Below are 19,134 nucleotides of genomic sequence, written 5' to 3'. Positions count from 1 at the left end.
CCCACCTCTCAATTTTAAATACACGTAGACATTGAGGGCTAGCAGGAGGGACTATGCGCTTACCTGCTGCTCTCTGGCAGGTAGCTCCATGCCCTCCTGGGTTTTAAATGCACCTTAGAACACACATGCATCAACACTACAATGAGCGGGTGGAGGGAGGTTTGGAGTCTTCTCTCACCCCCATTCTCTGCGACCTGCTGGAGCGGGGGGGCTAGGAGGAGGAGTTGGCCGTCCGACTGCGGTCTGGAGGGTGGGGCCTCCCTGCTGCTGCGGAGTCGGGGCGGTCTGCCTCCCCCCACCGCAGGGAAAAGGGTAACACCACCTGGGTCTGGGTGCAGTTCCCCCCTCCAGGGGCAAGGGTACCTAGACCCGGTTTGTAGAGTACGCTTGGGGAGTGTGATCGTGTGTACAGCGTCTCTTTATGTCTGTCTCCACGTTGGTTGAGTGTGGAGTAAGTGCATATGAGAGCATGAGGGTGGGATGGATGTTTGTATCTGTGTGTGTCTGTATTTCTGTGTCTATATGTCAGGTTGGGTGTCAGGCGCCACCTCTCTGGGGACATCTTAGGCCCTCCAAGGTTTGGAGGCCTATCTCCCCCTACCACCACTTCCCCTGCCAGTGGCGGACTCCCTCAGACATCGGTTCGTTGGTGGTTCTTTGTGTCCGGGGATGGGCGTCCAGGTACACACCGGCTCACTCCTTGGCGGCCGCATATCGGGGCCTGGAGCCTGGGGCTCGCTCGGGCCACTTCGGAGGTGGGGTGCCCCCGGCCTCTCGGCCTGGGGCTCGGTCACTCAGGCACGGCTGGCTGCCGGCGGAGCTCACGGGCGCGTCATTGCAACTCCCCCTGGCTTCTGCTCCGCGGCTGCTGAGTGAGCCCTCATCTGGGACTCTCCTCAGCTCTTTCTGGGACAGTGGCGCGGCTGCCCCTCTGTTGGTCTTCCTTGGTCTCTTGTGTTCTGGGGGCCTCTGGATGTCTGGAGTTTTGATCTCCTCCATACCTGCTTCATGCCCTGGAGGACGGGGCTGTGGCCCCCCCACACCCTCTAGCAGATCATTACATGAAGGAACCTTTAAAAAAAAAAAAAACAAGCGCGTCCATGCTCACAGGTGTACACACGGGTGATCACACCCACAAACTACACCCTTTTTGGCTCCTACCTCAAAGCACACTGTGTTCTGTTGATCTTATGTGCTGCACAATAATGTTTAATATTTAGTATTTACTGTCATATTCCCATATATCATTGTGATGTTGTTTATTCTATTACTCTTGTTCTCTTCTGCTTGTTTTCTTTTTTCTTTCTCAGCAGGTGACCCAGGTGATTGATATATGTATTTTTTCTCCTTCTTTTTTTTCTGCTCATTCTGTTGGTTTTTGTCTTTTGCCCTTCTCCCCCGTCCCTCTTCTCAGCTGTTTCTCTTTCCCTCTTTCTTTCTCCCCTTCTTTCCCCCAGTCAAGTCTGTCCCGTATTCAGTAAGTGAAAATAAAATGAACAATAAAAGGTGAATCAAATGGACCATTACGGCAAGGCTGGGATGGTCAATTTGGTAAAGTAAATCCGTTGGGCATCTTTCTTTGCCTTTAGACAACAATTCTGATGGCAAAAGAGCCAAACGGGACAGGCAAAAAAAAAAAAAAAAAAAAGACCATTTCATGTGTTGCCATGAAACCAGGCTCTCCTATACTCTACAACAGGCCCTTACCATAACTCTAACACAAACCTAGTTTGCTAACTTTAACCCCAAAAGCAAGAATTAACCCTCAAACACACCTTTGAAATGAAAATGAAAGAAAGAAACCATGTCAAAAAGTCAAAGTCTTACTAATTATGAACACTCAAGTGGTCCAAACTCTCACAAAACTGGAAAAGTGTGGAAATAGTGTTTCTTATGCTCTACTTATTTATTTATTTTTTTGTTGTTTGTGAATATAATTTTGCTTATTCTCACTACTGAACTGATTTCTGTCTTCCTCAAAACACTTCCTGTATAGTGCTGCCCACCCCAACAATACCATAATCAAATGTGGTCAGGATACTACAGTGTTTGGACCCGAAATTGTCAGCTTAGAGTTGAGAAAACAGCCCACTGAACACACTCAAAACTAAAGAAATCACCTTCAACTTCAGAAATAATCCTTGCGTTCTGTTTAATGTTTGATAAGTGCAGACCTGGCTCCCTTCTACATCAGCATTAACTCTGCAGAGATGGTAAACATTAGTACCTTTTACCTTTAAAAACCATTTCTTCAGTGCATTTGAAGGCGTGGCTGCTCTGTGTTGTTATATGTGGGATAATAACAATTAGGACTAATTCTAACAGGATGATTCAGCTCCATTGCCACAAGAACAGACACAAGAAGTCTTTCATAACTGCAATAATCGTGTAGAATGAAACACCTGTTTAACAGAGAAACATCTACTATATATTCTGTTTTATTTAAACTCATTCATGTACTTCTAATCTGATGGAGATTTTTTTTCTGTTGTTTTGTGTTTGATTTTATCGTATTTTAAGTTTTTTATTGGCACAGGTTGTGTCCATCATTATAATATGATCAGAAAAGTTACTGTCTTGGTGTAATAACATCTTCAGCTATTTTGAACCATCCTCCAAATGAATATGTCTGACACATCTTAACAGAAGTATTAGCTCAGCACACCCCTAGATGTCAGCATGAGCTTTTAACAGCCTGTTTGTGCAGCCCTGGGGGGCTATCTGTGACTATATTTAGCTCCTATTAATGTATGTGTCCCTTCTAATTGAAGCAAAACCTGAAACAGCTCAACTGTATGTGATTTTAGGATCTGAATTTTAAGTTAATAAGAAAAAACATAAGCAAATCTATTTGGTTTGATAGACCAAGATATAATTTTTATTGCACTGTACTGAAGCACAGCGTTGATTCAAATGGTCACACAGAACCACAAGATGGAGCTACTTTGCTATTAATGCAGCACTCTTAAATACAAGAACCTGGGGTTTTCAGAGGCACAGAAAGGGGGCTGTTTATCCAAACAATAATTACACACAGTGCACACCAGTGAAAAGTAAATTATCCATGGAAAATGATCTGTTGTGTTTCAGTAGGTTTGCAGCAGAGTTGGAGGGCTTAAATCCACAGCCTTGGCAGTCCGAGCTGTTCTTCTTCGTAACCTCTTGGTGGCGACGGTGAATGACTCATTTTTTTAAAGTGGGTTAATGAGTCATAACAATTCAGGTGCACTCAGTCGTGTTCAGCCAGTGGCCCACAAAAGATTGATCTCACTTAGTTAAAATTACTCGAGAGGAAATGTTTGCTGAGCACAGCTGATTACAAGCTTCTCAGTCAATTATTCATCTATGTTTTCTTTGATTTAACAAAATGCACATCACCCCAATTATTTCAGAGAATATGTCTGACTTGTTTACAATGCAGTTTCCTGTCACCGCTAAGTCACCTAGCAGAATTACATCTGAACATTAAAGTGAGTGCTTTAGTGGAGCAACACGGTAATGTGACACACATTTTATTTGTTAGTAGGTTAAGAGTTTTTCCCAGCTGTGACTCCAGAGCTCAGGCTAAGCCGGGTTTGCTGTGGTCGCCCCGTAAAGCCCGCTGACGGATTTTGTTTCACTGTTTGACTCGTCGCAGGTGCTCTTGACCCATTTCACTTACAGCCCCAATGCCAGTCATCACTTTTGCGTTTCCATGGCAATATAAGCAGATGCAGTAGAATGCCATGGCAACAACAGATCTCATTGAGCAAAAACTGAAGCTCCCTGTTGTGCATACACCTGTGTGTGCTTATAACAGTAAAGTCTGCCTATTGAGCTTTTCCTTATTTTCTGTCACATATAACCACCTTTACAATGGTGCAATGGTCAAAGTTTGATACAAAGAGGTCATCATATAAGTAATCCCAGACTATTCTCCGGACATTCGCAAGACATCACTCAAATCTTTCTGTCAGTGTTTCTGGTGTCGTTCATTTATGCACAAGTTGTCCTTTTGCAGAACAGAGTATTAGCATTACAGAGATTGTTTCATTACTCCCAATCCTTAATTTTTCAGTGTTCGGGATTGCTGTCGTGAAGTTCATCTTTTGCCCCAAACCCCAACTTTTTACTAACCCAAACTGAGTAGGATTTGATGCCTAAACTTAACTAGCAAGTGAACACAAAAGTGAAAATAGAGTGAAAAATCAAAGAACTCAACTCATTTAAAGGGGGAAAAAGCAAGCCTGTTTGACAAGCTGTCAGCCTTCAACCTGCTAAAATTGACTTCTTAGGTTTCTAAATTGGAACTGTTATGTCTTAGTGGCCAATACTGCCATAGAATCAAGGGGCTGACACCAAAGGACACCGTGTGTGCAACAGGAAAATCCAGGTAGCATCTGACAAAATGGAATTTTATAACTCCCCACGATGAGAACATGATGGTAATCCCAGTGAGCTAAATAGTTTGACTTCAGACTGCCCTGAACACTCTGCTTCAGACAGTTTATTTCCTAATCTTGGCCCCTGTATGATGTCATATAGAGGACCCCTAATATGGTCATCTAAAGTGTATCAATGTATATCAGATCTGTGTGACACAGAAGCTTTACATACTCCTGTTCAAGAAGAAGATTGTTTTTTTTAACCATTAATGAGCATATGAGCAAAATTGTAAATTGTTTGATCATAATCCTTCAGCGTGGTAATTTTTCATTACAAGTGTTGGTTTATTTTTATGACACTGAAACATTTTCTGCTCAATTTCCAGACTGAGTTTAAACACAGATAACAGCTGCATTGATGCTTTTAAATCCCTGTATGCCTACTTAAGTCAGCACAGATAATTGATTGGGAGTCAATAGGGATTCAATAAGTAATTAGACCTGTAAGAAGAACTGAATTCAAACATTGTTGGCATAAATAAAATTGTATTAACCTCTGTCCCAGTCATAACTGGCATGTTGCATTTCTCTACTCTGTGAAAGTAGGATGTGGATCGTCACAGGGAACAGATCAACCACATTAGATTTGTAAGAATATTGTTGCAAAGCAGACGTGACCATGCTTTAAACATCATGCTTTCATGTTCTTTTTTACACCAAATTCTGATCCTGCCATCCAGTGTTGCGCCAGAACTATTCACTATCAGGAGTGCCGTCTGATGTGATCTTCTATTACTGTAACCAATTTTCTCCAAAGTTTAAAGTGTTGTGCTTTCAGAGATGCTCTTCTGCATACCTTATTTGTAACAAGTGCTTATTTCTTTTTGCTATATAACCTTTGCACTGTCCACTTCCTGCTGTTACAAAACAAATTTCCCACGTGTGGGACTAATAAAGGTTATCTTATCTTATCTTATCTCATCTTATTTTAGCCCTTTTCCACATACTCGGCTTGGCTTGCCTCAGATTTAGGGCTTTCCGTGGTTTTCCATGGTTCCAAGTGAAATCCATCCAGAATTTGTGAGGTCAGCAGACTGCATGAAACTGATTGGCCAGTCAATGGCGTTACTCCAAGTCACTAGAGCAACTCCTTCATAAAAATCAAAAACACAGTTTTTGAAACCCAGTAACAAAGGAAATGGCCGCGCAAAAATCAACACTGTGGCTGTGAGTTAGACAAAAAGCCTCAGCATCCTCCTTTGTTGTGTCACCTACAAATGGCGATCCCATGTGGATTAGGTGGCACTTAATTGTAATGGAAAACAACCAAAAGTGAGTAGAGCTGAGTCGAGTTAAGTCAAGTCAATCCAAGTAGGTACAAGTGGCAAAGAGGCTTTTGAGTTTCTGTTGTCTGCCTATCTCGAAGCAGTCTGGCCATTTTCCTCTGTTACCAACAACCATCCTGATGCTCAGTTTGAACTTCAGCTGGTCGTTTTTACCATGTCTACATGAAATAGATTAAATAGACTGAAGAGCTATTTTTGTTAACAAGCAGTTGAGTAGGTGCACCTAAAGGGGCAAGCGAGTGTATATAAATGATGGGTTTGTCCTCTAGGTTTGACATGTGAAGAATACGCCGAGTGCCTTCTTCTTTTCCAAAGGTCAACAGGGAGAGACTAATGTCGAGGCAAAAAGAAATGTGATTGTATAGAAGTCTATAGGAAAATGTCTCCTGAACCATGGGAAAAATTAATTTTGCCCTAGATAAACACTTTCCTGAACATAAACGTTTTAGGCGTTCAGTGACTTTTTTAGAGTCTAATTGAAAACAACAGAGAAATGATAAAGTACATGACACTTTAGAGTAGGTGGACATTGCCAATGAAAAGTTACAACGCCTAAGACCCACCCTATGGTATTACATCTTGGTTCCATAAAACTAAAAACAAGACTTTGCGAACCACTGGCTGATGTCATGATGGCGTTATCCATCTTTTATATACATTCTACCCTATTTATGTCATTTACTGAATAGTGGAGTGGTGCCTGGTGTGCTCTTCTGTTACTGTACTATTGAATTACATTTTAACACTTTTCTTATTATATATTGTGAGGTTTTACATCCAGACACATCTTTACTTTAGTCCCCATTTTAAAGTAGAAAGCAGCAGACACTGGAGAGATAATGTAACACAAAGATGTAGAATAGATCAATTATACGGGGTTTCTACAACAGAGGCCACCAGGAGCCCCATCTGGTTGAGACATGTTAAGGCTAAACATTGATTTATTAGCCTTTTTATTGACAGTTTCTGTCCTTATTTTACATCATGATGCTGCATGAGCAGTTTAATTGGATGACCACCACCTGAGTCCTTCTGCAGATCAGCTATCAGTGACAAGCAGTGCAGTTACAGGGCACACTCAAATCTGATTTGAAAGTGTCTCACAGTATCTGATATTAGCTGATCTGCTGCATCATTCATATTTTTATTTTTGAAAATCTGCTTAATGTATTAGTTGATTTGATGTTTGCAGTTGGCAGGTTATGTGATATTTTAGACCCTTTTATTTCCAAATTTTCTGATTTTAAGGACAACTCTGGTAGGTTCTACTTAAAGTAGATGGAGTGATTCTTTTTTCGGCATTATTTTTGCCCAATAATTGCCAAATTTTCCCTAAGGGCTCAAGCAGCTCTGGCTTGGAAGATGTTCTGCTCTTTCACCTGCAAGCAGAGCAGATTCAATTTGGGTGCTCTTTCAACATCCGAGTGGAATTTTTCTCATAGTATATGCTCTAAAAAACAATTATAGGATCGTAGATATATTACAAACATGTCAATCCTCATGGTAAAAGTGGCAGGTTTTCCTTAAAACACGTGTAGGTGGAACCTTCATGTGATCAAGAGAAGTTATTTGTGAGCCCATCAAGACATTTTTATGCTTGGAAATATCCATTCTTTCCTTTTTCTTCCACTCCTTTCACTCTTACATATCTTAGAGTGATTGGGGGACTGGAGCCGATCCCAGCTTTCATAGGGTAAAAGGCAGAACTGCTAATTTAGACTCACCAATTAACCTAATGTATGTACGTTTTTGGACTCCAGAGCACCTGGAGAGAATTGTTTCCTCATTGTTTCCTCACTGTGAGGAACAATGTTAACCTCCACGACCATCCTGCACAGCTTCGAAGTAACAAATGAGAAAAGGAGACTGGCTGTGAAGACTTCATTGTAATTTGTTGATGGTCAAAGTATTACGGAGTTACACATTCATCTATATTTTGGCGTTTAAGCGATACCAGCATACCTTATTTCACAGTTTACTCAAACATAACCTAAGTTTTGTATAAATAACTTTATAATGCTGGAAAAACATTATGGATTTGTTTTTTCATACAATTTGATTTTTTTTAGTTTTATTCTTGTTCTATAAAAAATGACTGTAAGGCATAATAAGAAAAACAACAGTACCCAAATGCAGTCAGCAGAAAAAAGAAATGAAAAATGAGCTTTTACTGGCTCATAAAGTTGAAATAAAAACTGAAAACTTAGAAACTGAATTATAAACTGAAATTAAAAAAACAAAAAAAACCTTTATTAGTCTTTTTAAAGTCATCCAACTGCATGGGGGAAAGAACTGTTCTTGTGCCACGAAGTACTGGTGTTGATGAACCACAGCCTCCTGCCAGAGGGGAGTGACACAAAAGGTTTATATCTGAGGTGGAAGGGGAGGGGTCAGCAACAGTCTTCCTTCCCTTTCTCAGTGTCCTCGAGGTTTAGAGGTTTCTGAGTGACAGCAAACTGCAAGTTAGTCAACGTCTGAGCAGAATGAATGACACTCTGCAGTCTGCCTTTGTCCATAGATGTGGCAGCAGTGTACTAGATAGTGATGGAAAAATTAAAGATATAGCAGAGTGCACAACCACTGCAGCAAGCTGAATTTCATCAGCTACTGCAAAAGTACTATCCTCTATTGTGCGATCTTGATGAGGAATCTGATGTTTCCACTTGGCAGGCCTGCAGGAAGAAAGAATCTGGCGGGACTGGTTTCATGCTGAAGCCTACAATCTCCTCCACTGTTCTGACAGCACTGAGCTCCAGGCTGTTGTCTGCACCGGGTCACCAGAATGTCAGTCTCACTCTTGAGAGAATCAATGAGCATAAAACTGAGCTGCACATGAGGCAACAACATGACAAAGAAAGGAGAAGACAAGACAATACACAAAAACAATAAGGATTGAAAACGTGTTGGGGAACGTGGCAAGGGTGCGCGTCATCAGTGCAGGTGAAGACAATCAGGACCCAAAACCCAAGACTAGAAAAGAGAAAACACTGAAGGTGAAACAAGAAAATGAACAAACAGCCAATACTGAAACAAAGTAGCCTGGTCTCACATCTGTTCATGTCAACACCTTTTATTTACTGATTTGTGTTTCTGGACACAAATTTACTAATTATTTTTGTGCACAAAAATAACAATATTTTATACATTTAAAAAGGTTAAAAAAGTCCATATGAGGAAGTTGGAAGGGTTGATAGTGCGGCGAATAAATTTCCTGTTAACACAAGAAAAGTTTGAGTCATACTGGACATAGAGTTTAGCACATTTTTGTAGGCATTTTTAAAAATAATTACTAATTACAAATATGTTGCTTGGTTAAGTTTATGCACTAAAAATTTCCAGATCAGTTTTGCATGGGTTCTCTCCGGCAACTCCGGCTTTCTCCCACTGTCCAAAGACATGCAGTTAGTGGGAATAGGTTAATTCTGTCTGGTGACTTGTCCAGGGTGTACCCTGCCTCTCGCCCTAAGATAGCTGGGGTAAGATCCAGACCCCCCACCAACCCTGAAAAGGATAAGCGGAAGACAATGGATGGGTTACATGTTACAAAGACAAAATAAAGGGGAAGAAAAATGTGGAAAAAAAGGTGGCTAATTCAAAAATCCATTAAAATCCAGACAGAAACCAAAAACACAGTGAGACTGAAACTGAAAGAAATATTAATAAGGTTAAAGTGGAACCAAAAACGTGTGTGACAAATTCTAACATATCTGTCATACAAAAAGAAAGCAGGTATAATAAACATAAATAGGACCATTTGTAGAGTACGCTTGGGGAGTGTGATTGTGTGTACAGCGTCTCTTTATGTCTGTCTCCACGTTGGTTGAGTGTGGAGTAAGTGCATATGAGAGCATGAGGGTGGGAATGGATGTTTGTGTCTGTGTGTGCCTGTATGTCTGTGTCTATATGTCAGGTTGGGTATCAGACGCCACCTCTCTGGGGACATCTCAGGCCCTCCAAGGTTTGGAGGCCTATCTCCACCCACCACCACTTCCCCTGCCGGTGGCGGACTCCCTCAGGTGTCGGTGTGTTGGTGGTTCTTTGTGTCTGGGGGTGGGCGTCCAGGTACACACCGGCTCACTCCTTGGCGGCCGCTTGTCGGGGCCTGGGGCCTGGGGCTCGCTCGGGCCCCTTTGGAGGTGGGGTGCCCCCGGCCTCTCGGCCTGGGGCTCGGTCACTCAGGCGCAGCTGGGGGCCGGCGGAGCTCACGGGCGCGTCACTGCAACTCCCCCTGACTTCTGCTCCGCGGCTGCTGGGCGAGCCCTCATCTGGGACTCTCCTCAGCTCTTACTGGGACAGTGGCGCGGCTGCCCCTCTGTTGGTCTTCCATGGTCTCTTGTGTTCTGGGGGCCTCTGGATGTCTGGAGTTTTGATCTCCTCCATACCCGCTTCACACCCTGGAGGACGGGGCTGTGGCCCCCCCACACTCCCTAGCAGATCATTACATGGAGAAACCTTTGGAATGCAAGCATGCTGATCCACACAGGTATGCACACATGGGTATTCACAGACGCGGACTGAAGCTTTCTTGGCTGCTGCCTCAAAGCACACTGTGCGCTGTCTATCTTGCGTGCTGCACAATATCGTTTATTATTTAGTAAATATTGATATCTATGACTAGCTAGTTTATTGTGATGGTGCTTTGTTTTCTCTATTATTATGTTGCTCTTTGTTGTTTGCTGTCTCCTCTGTTTGTTTTTGTTTGTTTGTTTTTTTTTTCTCCATACAGGTGACCCAGGAGTTCTTTTTTTTTTTTTCTCTCTCTTCCCCCCCCTTCTCACCGTCTCTTCTCCCCTTTGGTTTTCTTTCTTTCTCTCCCCCTCTTTCTCTCATTCATTCCCCCTGTCCTATTTATTTAAAAAAAAAAAAAAAAAAAAAAAAAAAAATGACAAAGGATGAACTGAAGCTCTGCCATCACGTAATGTCGCATACTGCTGTTTCTGATGTCATTTAGAAAAAAAAAAAAAAAAAAAAAAAAAATAGGACCATTGAAAAGTATTCCCTTGTGGCCATAAATGACCCCATTCGGTCAGTTTCAGTTGCTAAAATAGCTTGTTCGCTTGAGGGTTAAACTAGTATTGGTGGAATGTGCAATAATGGGTTTCCTTTTGACTTTTTGAAGACTTTATGCATTTCAAAGACTACATAATATCACACGTAAATGCTTTTCTGAACCGAGCAGAAAGCAAAACTCTGAAGTATAAAGCAAGGATTTTTCTTCATTCCTGACATCCTTTCTGTATGAAAGATTTCTACCCATCACCGCTCTTTTGCTGAATTATCCAGATGGCCTCTGCATGTGCTGTACTCTATCATTTAGAGTTGCCTCTACATGCTCCCTCCATTGTAATGCATATCCGCATGTGGTGCTTTTTAGCCAGCAGCTCCTTTCACTCCAGAATCAGTGCATCTCAATCAATTTGAGCTCCTTTTATTCACACTGACCACTGCTTTGGCCAGAAGCTTTTGTAGCCAGACAGTAGAAGGTTATTTGTCTTATGTCTGAGAATATACAACAATAGTAGCTTCTATAGGCGGAGATGTGATTGAAATAACCATCTGCCTGACTGGCCACCTTGATTAAATTGGAGTGCTGAATGCTGATGCCTTGGGATAAGAGCAAAGATCACAGAAGAATTTCAACTATCAGCGAAAGCAACAACAACACCACAAACATGATGTGGAGGGTATAATTTGCAAAATTACTTTGATGGTTTCCTGGCTGCCTTCCAGAGTTTGATACATGTGTTTATTTGTACATGTATTTGTCCTTTTTTTAAAAAATAAAAAAATAAACTTGTGTAAATGTGCCTGTGGGTCTTCTGGGTGGTCAGTCTGTGCCCACATTAATCTCACAGATGAGAGAAGAGGTCCTGACCTCGGGTGTTTTTCCTTTCAGGGAAGGTCATTTTCAGTCAGCTAGTCTGCTCGTTCCTGGTGTGACTTGTAAATTCAGGGGTTTGCTCGGTCACCTTTTGTGAGAGCGTGTTTCTCCTCACGCCCTAATTTAAATGAACGCCTGGAGATCGCTGAGAAAAATATTGTTGGTCTAAATGTTACTTAAATTTTTGCTAAATCAGTATATATTGTACAAACTGTTAATTTAGATGCTAATCAATTTATATTGTCAAGCAATGACCTATTAGCCACCTTCAATAGTGATGACATGGTGCCATTTTTGCATGGAAACCTTCAAAAATCCCATATGGAAAAGAAATAGTAAAAACTTATATGTGATTACTCATGAAAGTGGCCACTTTCATGAGTAAATCATATAAGGCTTATATGATTTACTCATGAAAGTGGCCACTTTCTCATTACTTTCATACATTGTTTTAGTAATTATCCAAAACATACAAGTTTCATTATATAATTTTTCAAGGGATCTTATATCTGTTTTCACTCTTATATGCTTTTCATACAAGTTTCACACAAGACAGATACAAACTTTATAAGATTTATATATATCTTTTCTATATGGGATTGTAAAACAAAATAACCAGACAGCAAGCTGGGAGATGTGTGCTGAGTGCTGCCCCCAGAATCTGGACCCAAATAGAAGGGAGGGCATAAACTTTTAATTGTAACGTTAATAACAATATCTGTGATAGTGATTTATATGTACGTTTTTGTAAATGACAATATATTTTATTTACTGATTATCAAAATACATTTGCAGGAGGCCTCTGGCCTACACTAGCAGTTTAATATATTAACTGATGGGTGCATATGAGAAACAGCCCTCCACTGTGAAGTAACTCTAACTGAAGACATGATAACATTTGGGCAACCAGGTGAGTTCATCTGGGTGGTGAGTTGAGATGGTGAGTTAGGCAAGATTAAGATTCCCAGCACTTGGGAAACTGTCTGGCACGCAGAGGAATATCACGACTGGAGCTGTAAGTGTGGGTGACTGAGCCGGTCCTCGGATACACAGAGGAAAGATGAGCTGAAGCACGCTAGGCAGGAGCAACTGGAAACCAGGCATCACTCATCGCCTGACCAATGGCATCCCTGCTGAAGCATGGTGGTGGGAACATCATGCTGTGGGGATGTTTTTTGTCAGGAGGAACCGGGAGACTAGTCAGGGTCAGGGAAAAGATGCAGCAATCTACAGTGACATTCTTGATGACAACCTGCTCCAGAGCACTCTGGACCTCGGACTGGGGCTACGGTTCATCTTCCAACAGGAAAACAACCTTATGCACAGCCAACATAATAAGGAAGTGGCTTTGGGATCACTCTGTGAATGTCCTTGAGTGGCTCAGTCAAAACCTAGACTTGAACCTGATTAAACATTTCAGGAGAGATGTGAAAATCGATGTACACCAACACTCCGCATCCAACCTGATGGCTCTTTGGAGGTTTCGCAAAGAAAAATGAGAAAAACTGCCCAAGGCATACCAAGCTTGTAGCATCACACTCAAAACACTTGTAAAGACTGTAATTGCAGCCAAAGGTGGTTCAGCAAAGCACAGAGCAAAGGCTGTTTCAAACAAACTTCTTTTTCACTTTGTCATTGTGGGCTATTGTGTAGAATTTTGAGGTGAAAAATGAATTGAATCCGTTTTGGAATAAGGCTGCAACGTGACAAAATGTGAAACACTGTGAATTCTTTCTGGATACACTCTACTCTCATAGCAAGAGATAAAAAGAAAATAGGAGTAAAAGCCAGCGGTACCTGGGCAGAGACCGCAGCACTGAAACTATGAAAATATCCTAATTTTACTGAAACTAATTTGCTAACAAGCTTGTGAGGTTATAATTTCAGGCGTGTTTTGCAAGTCCAAAGACACCAAATACTGACATGCTGACATTTGGAAGGTAATATTATGAAGGTCACTATCTAGGGTCAGCACAATTACCATTGAACACACATTACTGATACTGATGGAAACAACAACAACCTTTATTTATTTACACCATTTTAGATTTATGTGTATTATTTTAAACATTCCTGGGTGAGCATGAACACCTGCGCTAGATTTGTTGTAGCACTAGGGGAAAAGTAACCTAAAGATCAGGAGGCTCATTCTCTAGGGGCTATGATGTATGCAAGTTTTGGAAGTTTTGTGCAAGTCTGTGTAGGAAATTTTGTAATATTTCTGAACGGACCACTCGGATAGTAATCTGCACCGTTTGTGGAGATATTTCAGTCTAGACTGAGTCACACTGACCTGACACCAATTATGTGGCTAAATCTGACCTGTAGCCATTTAATTCTCCATATAATTTGGAGTAGGTCACTGTTTACTGGGTAGTTATTTTTAACGAGACCACTGGATATTAAAAGAGTCGCTGGGATATTTACCTACCTGTCCTCTCCTCTCTGCTCAGTAGTCCATCCTTATATGGCGCTAGGTCGCTTTAGATTAAAGCTTTATATTTAAAGTTAGCATCTCTCTCTCAGTTCTCATTCTTGACCCTTCTACAGTTTATCAGTATTTTAAAATGATGTGATGGAAACACATGATTCCTCTTATTCTCCTTCAATGTAAATTATTAACATTTAAAATAGAGGAGTGAGCATGCATTATTTAGTAAAGTCCTTCATGCTACCCTTTTGAACAGGCTGGCCTTCTTGTTTAACGATATCTGGATTCTTTCCAGCATAACCTACTTTTCATTTTTTCATAATTCAGTAAAATAAGGAACACCAGGTTGTGCAAGCTTACAGCGATCAGACGGTTGTGCTTAGAGTTTAACCCAACGACGTCTGGGGAAACAGATAACATTCTTCTTCTACAACAAATACTTGTTCTCACTTTCCACAGCAAACAAACCTTAGTCTTGTGAACTGAGCAGCATGTTTGAGGAGAGGATCTCTCCCGTTGTCTGAAATTAGATTTACAGCCTGCATATTTGCATTTCACTTAGAGCGCCCTGTTTGTTAAATCCTGATTAGGCCTAATGTCATTTCAACCGCAGAGTGATAATGTGATGATAACCATGGACACTAGTGTTGTCTTAAGTAATCAGAGCCAGGATTTTAAAAAATCCAAAGGGCACAAGGCTTTTGTCTCAAGCAGCTGCAAAATGAAGACTCAGTATAAAGGGAATATTTTAGTTTTTTGCATTTAATTATCGTCATATCGTTATTGTTAGTCACAATGTTACAGTTTATGGCTATACAGTCCTACGTAGTTCTCATTTGTCAGTAGTAAAAGTTTGTCCACATAAACTTCTCAGCTAGTCAGTAGTTTTAGTTATCATACCATTAAGTCAAGAAAAAATAAATTAAGATATATATAGAGAGAGATTTTAACACATACTTAAAGTTATGTATTCAGTTCCCCTCAGTTTGATTGTTAGCGGTATGGCCTTGGCCTTAAGTGACCACTTTTATACCAGAGGGAAAGGCTAACAAGTAACACTAGCAAGCTTGTTTAGTAAGCTTGTTTAAAAAATGCATCTATAAAGAGTTTCAAAGCGCAGACACGTGTATATGCTAATTAGTAGTAAGTAAACAAATAAAATATTAGAATTTAACATGAAAACTGAGGTCGAGATTTCTCAGACAGTGTGTTACACAGCAAGTCATAATTTAAGTCAGATAATTCTATAAAGATGCTCAAAAATGCATTAACAGTGCAAACACAGTGGACAAATTCAGTTCATTGACTAGCGGGACTGAGGCCCTGCAAGACCAGCACTTCAGAAACAGGTGAGCTCACTGCAGCTGCATGTACTTGTTCTACTGTCTATTGTTGGGACTCCTGTCAGTCAAAGCAACTGTAGAAGCCATTTATGTGAGGTCCATGTATCTCAAAGAGCTTGGTTTGTAAGCACACATTGCACTGCTTCTTGGTTGTGGAGTGAATCATTTTGTTTGTGTTGTTCTCCATGATTAAAAGTAGTTGCACTCACATTCTTATCCGGTGGTGATGGGCATGAAGGTAGGGTGAGCTCACGGGTGAAACTTGATGTTGTAGTAGGATTTGATGCTGTTTTTGTTTGCTTAACACTTCTTTCTTCCATTGAGCTTTTGTACTGATAGTGTATTAAGGTGATTGAAGAAAGGGGAACAAATAATTAAGAAGTGAGTTTAATTATTTTTGTGTATAGCCTGCCACAGCATTGTTGGTCACTGGTTAGCTGTTTCAGCAACTGTGCCCTAAACTCCAGCGTCCAGATGGATTAATTTCAAGTTATAAAATTCACTCTTCAGGATTACAAAGGAAAAAACTATCTACAGAGGTCAAAACACTTTTTTTTGTACCAGAATGTAAACACATTTCTTTATAACCCAGTTTTGCGTGTGATTCTATAGGGATTTACTTACTTTTGGAGACATGAAATGCTCTGGAGGTTGCCAAATGATCTTACAACAGATGTAGGATGTAGACACTAGCTCTCTGGAAAGCTTCACCTCAACTAATTTGCTTGCTAGTTCCTTGTTAGCTTGTTAGCCAATAGCTTGTTAGCCATTAACTTTGCATTCACACATTTTCTCCAAGTCACTGATTTACTGATGGTCTTAAGAACTAGAGACTGGAACCCAATAGGTAATGATATGATAGTTTATAGAATTTGTCTAAGATACAGTTTTTAGCATGTGTCTATGGGTGAAGTGCTGTAAATCTCGGTATGCATTATCAAGACTTTACCAGTAAATAACCTGTCCTCATGAGATGTTTTGTCACTCATTTGCTGACCTTGTGCACACTCCTCTTTTTTTTTTCTTTCTTTCTTTTTTTTTTTTACATAACATTAGATTAGAGGGTTGTCCTCTCATATTATATAAGCACTCAGGGTCATGTTATATCTAAGCCAGTGAATTCCTTTTATGTATAATAGTAGCCCTCTGGGAACATGTAAATCCATGAATACAAGGCCTGGTGGCTTTTGTGGCAGCTGGTATAAAGAACACTCACTTGTTCGTCTGGATTTGATTTGCAAAATACTCAGGTTTTTTTTCTTCTTTATATCATTTCTATTTTCTTCATACAACAGATGGGGGCTGCTTGTTGTCTTGTTTTTAATGTCATATTTCAATGTCTAAATTAGTTATGTCACAGTTTGGTGAACAGCTTTATGTACTGTATTTAAGCAGGTATTTTGGTGTTTTGACACCTCGCTTGTATACAGTGTATAATGCCAGCAATATTTAATGCTGTTTTTCCATCGGAGATACTAGTAATGATTGTAGGTAATCCTGTAGCCCAGGGAATTCAAACTCATTTTACATCATGGGCCACATACAGCCCACTTTGATTTTAAGTGGGCCGGGCAAGCGAAGGTCAATAGTTTCTTCCCTTTTGGCTTCTAGAGGCTCGATTACAAAATGAATCTTGTTTTTTATTCCAGTTATCTGACCTATAGTACGCAGGTGTGGCACTCCTAATACTGTTTCCTAACTGGCTGATTTGATGTCTTGAACTCCAGAGAATAATGATGGATGTTTGTGGCTGCTAATAATTGTTCATTTTAATTGCCGGTTACAGTTAGGGAATAATGCATGTCTCTCAAGTTTAGTCAGTTACATGATAAACACACAGAAAATGAAACAACAACCAACCAAAACAAATAAACTAACCGAATTCAGGCCCTCTGTGAGACCAGAGCGCACCAGAGATTGTAATTCATTTTGTGCTTCACTGGAGCAAATTTCCAGCAATTTCAGGATTAATCAAATTCTGTTGACAAAAATAGAGTCAACTCGAGGCTTATGGGGCCCGTTGGCGGTTTCCATTTTGCACAGCTGGTAATCTAGCTCTGCCAAAGACAGATTATACACAATAAACTTGTCTTTTAAGATTGTCACTGTGTCAGATTAGAGTCATGGGTTATACCCATTTCTGAGCCAAAATACATAAGAGACTATATTTTGGAGCAAACAAAGCTTGCCGTCTTTTCAGATCGTGTTACACAAAAGAGATCCTGGGATCAAGTTCACAGCATATGTTTTTTAGATGTGTAATTATAACTAAGACAGTTGGTCTCTCTCCCAGCAGCATCAACCCACAAACTGTGGGTTTGACTTAAAGTTTGTTATTTCCTCAGATAAAAATGCCAAAATTTCTGCATCGTGATTGCTGTAAAACGTCTCTTTTCTGCTGTGCAGTTAAGAAAAGACTGTTTGTCTCATTCTTGATGTGATAAATGCAAATTTTCCAGTTTGAAACACACATAAAGTCCTTATATGGAGGAAGAAGAGGTGAAGGTGGTATAAATCACTGTTTTTTTGCACTTGCTTAGTGTTTGGTGGTGACTAAACCTAACATTTTTGGGGTTATATGTCACACTTTCACAGTGTATCAGTACAATAAAGCACTTAAGATGGCCTTACCCAACCATGATAAGTCAGGAGTGAGACCAGGATTTGAGTCGCTGTAATTATTAGAGATTAGACACCTATTATGCTTGTTTTCACCTTCTTATTTTTATCGCCGGACTTGATGACTCATAGTTAACTTAATCCTCCATGTGAAAAAGTGTTTGCCCCCTTCCTGATTTCCTTTTTTTCCCCATGTTTGTCACACTTTTCAGAGCACTCTGAAATCTGTATAAGAAAAATTACCAGTACCGGGACGGTACGAGGGTTGCAGTTCGTCTGAAAAGCTGCAGTTGCACTTTGGCATCTTTTATACATCACCAGGCGCGCTGTCTGTCCCGTCTGTGAGCGCAGAACAACAACTCACAAAGCCGCAGCTCGGGGATGACGTCACACATGACTTCTGTAGGAAAACCTGGACATTTTCAATCTCGAAAATCCCCACGGACACCTCGGACAGAATGTGAAAAGTGGACATGTCCGGGGAAAAGAGGACAGTTGGTCAGCCTAAGGCGCACCGGATTATAAGGCGCATTAAGCAAAACAAAACAGTCTGATAAGTCAAACTTTACTTAACTCATTCTTCTTGCTTCCTCCACTTCCATACCATTGATTCATTTATTTTGAATTCTCTCGCAGCTGCTCTATTCCCATGTTGCTGCAGTATATTAATAACTAACCTCGTATTGTGGATGGATTATCTCAGTTGTTCTGTTGACTGAAGTTTGGTCCGTTTACAGCATCCTGTCATGCGGTTCCATCAGGAACCCTGCGTTAACTTCTATCAAGTGGAAAAAGTTAGCATTCATCCTCCAGCTTCACTGTGTTTATGTTATGCTAACATAGGTGTGTTGCTAGCGATCACGTAGCACATCATTATATACCAGCTAGCCCAACTTCAGTAACCCTACAAAAGTCACTGCTGTTTAGTTTTCTGTCTTCATTTATGTTGGAAGCGATGGCAGAGCTGTACGTTTTATTTTATTCAGAAATCTCTCCGTCAGAACATGGTATATCATGTTTAGGTGGAAACTAGCGAGCTAACTTCCTGCTAACTTCTAACTCAGTTAAATTAAATAAATTCTGTTTTCATGGATGCCTGGAAGTTAAACTTAGTTGTTACACCTGGTAAAGAAGCAACGCTGATCATTTT

General features: G+C 40.6%; 1 long non-coding RNA gene across 1 annotated transcript; it reads right to left on the bottom strand.

Moving 5' to 3' along the window:
• Window positions 1-8,724: 8,724 nt before the first annotated feature.
• LOC143419978 (uncharacterized) lies at window positions 8,725-18,744 on the bottom strand. The gene is made up of 3 exons (XR_013100003.1): window positions 18,662-18,744; window positions 18,234-18,432; window positions 8,725-9,211 (listed from the first exon to the last, which is right to left on the bottom strand). It is a non-coding gene; the product is annotated as an uncharacterized LOC143419978 (long non-coding RNA).
• Window positions 18,745-19,134: the final 390 nt, after the last annotated feature.

This window comes from Maylandia zebra, linkage group LG8, assembly GCF_041146795.1.
Source record: "Maylandia zebra isolate NMK-2024a linkage group LG8, Mzebra_GT3a, whole genome shotgun sequence".
In the NCBI taxonomy this organism is placed as follows: domain Eukaryota; kingdom Metazoa; phylum Chordata; class Actinopteri; order Cichliformes; family Cichlidae; genus Maylandia; species Maylandia zebra.
Note: the sequence above shows the minus strand (reverse complement) of the source record. Positions and strands in the feature narration are given on the sequence as shown.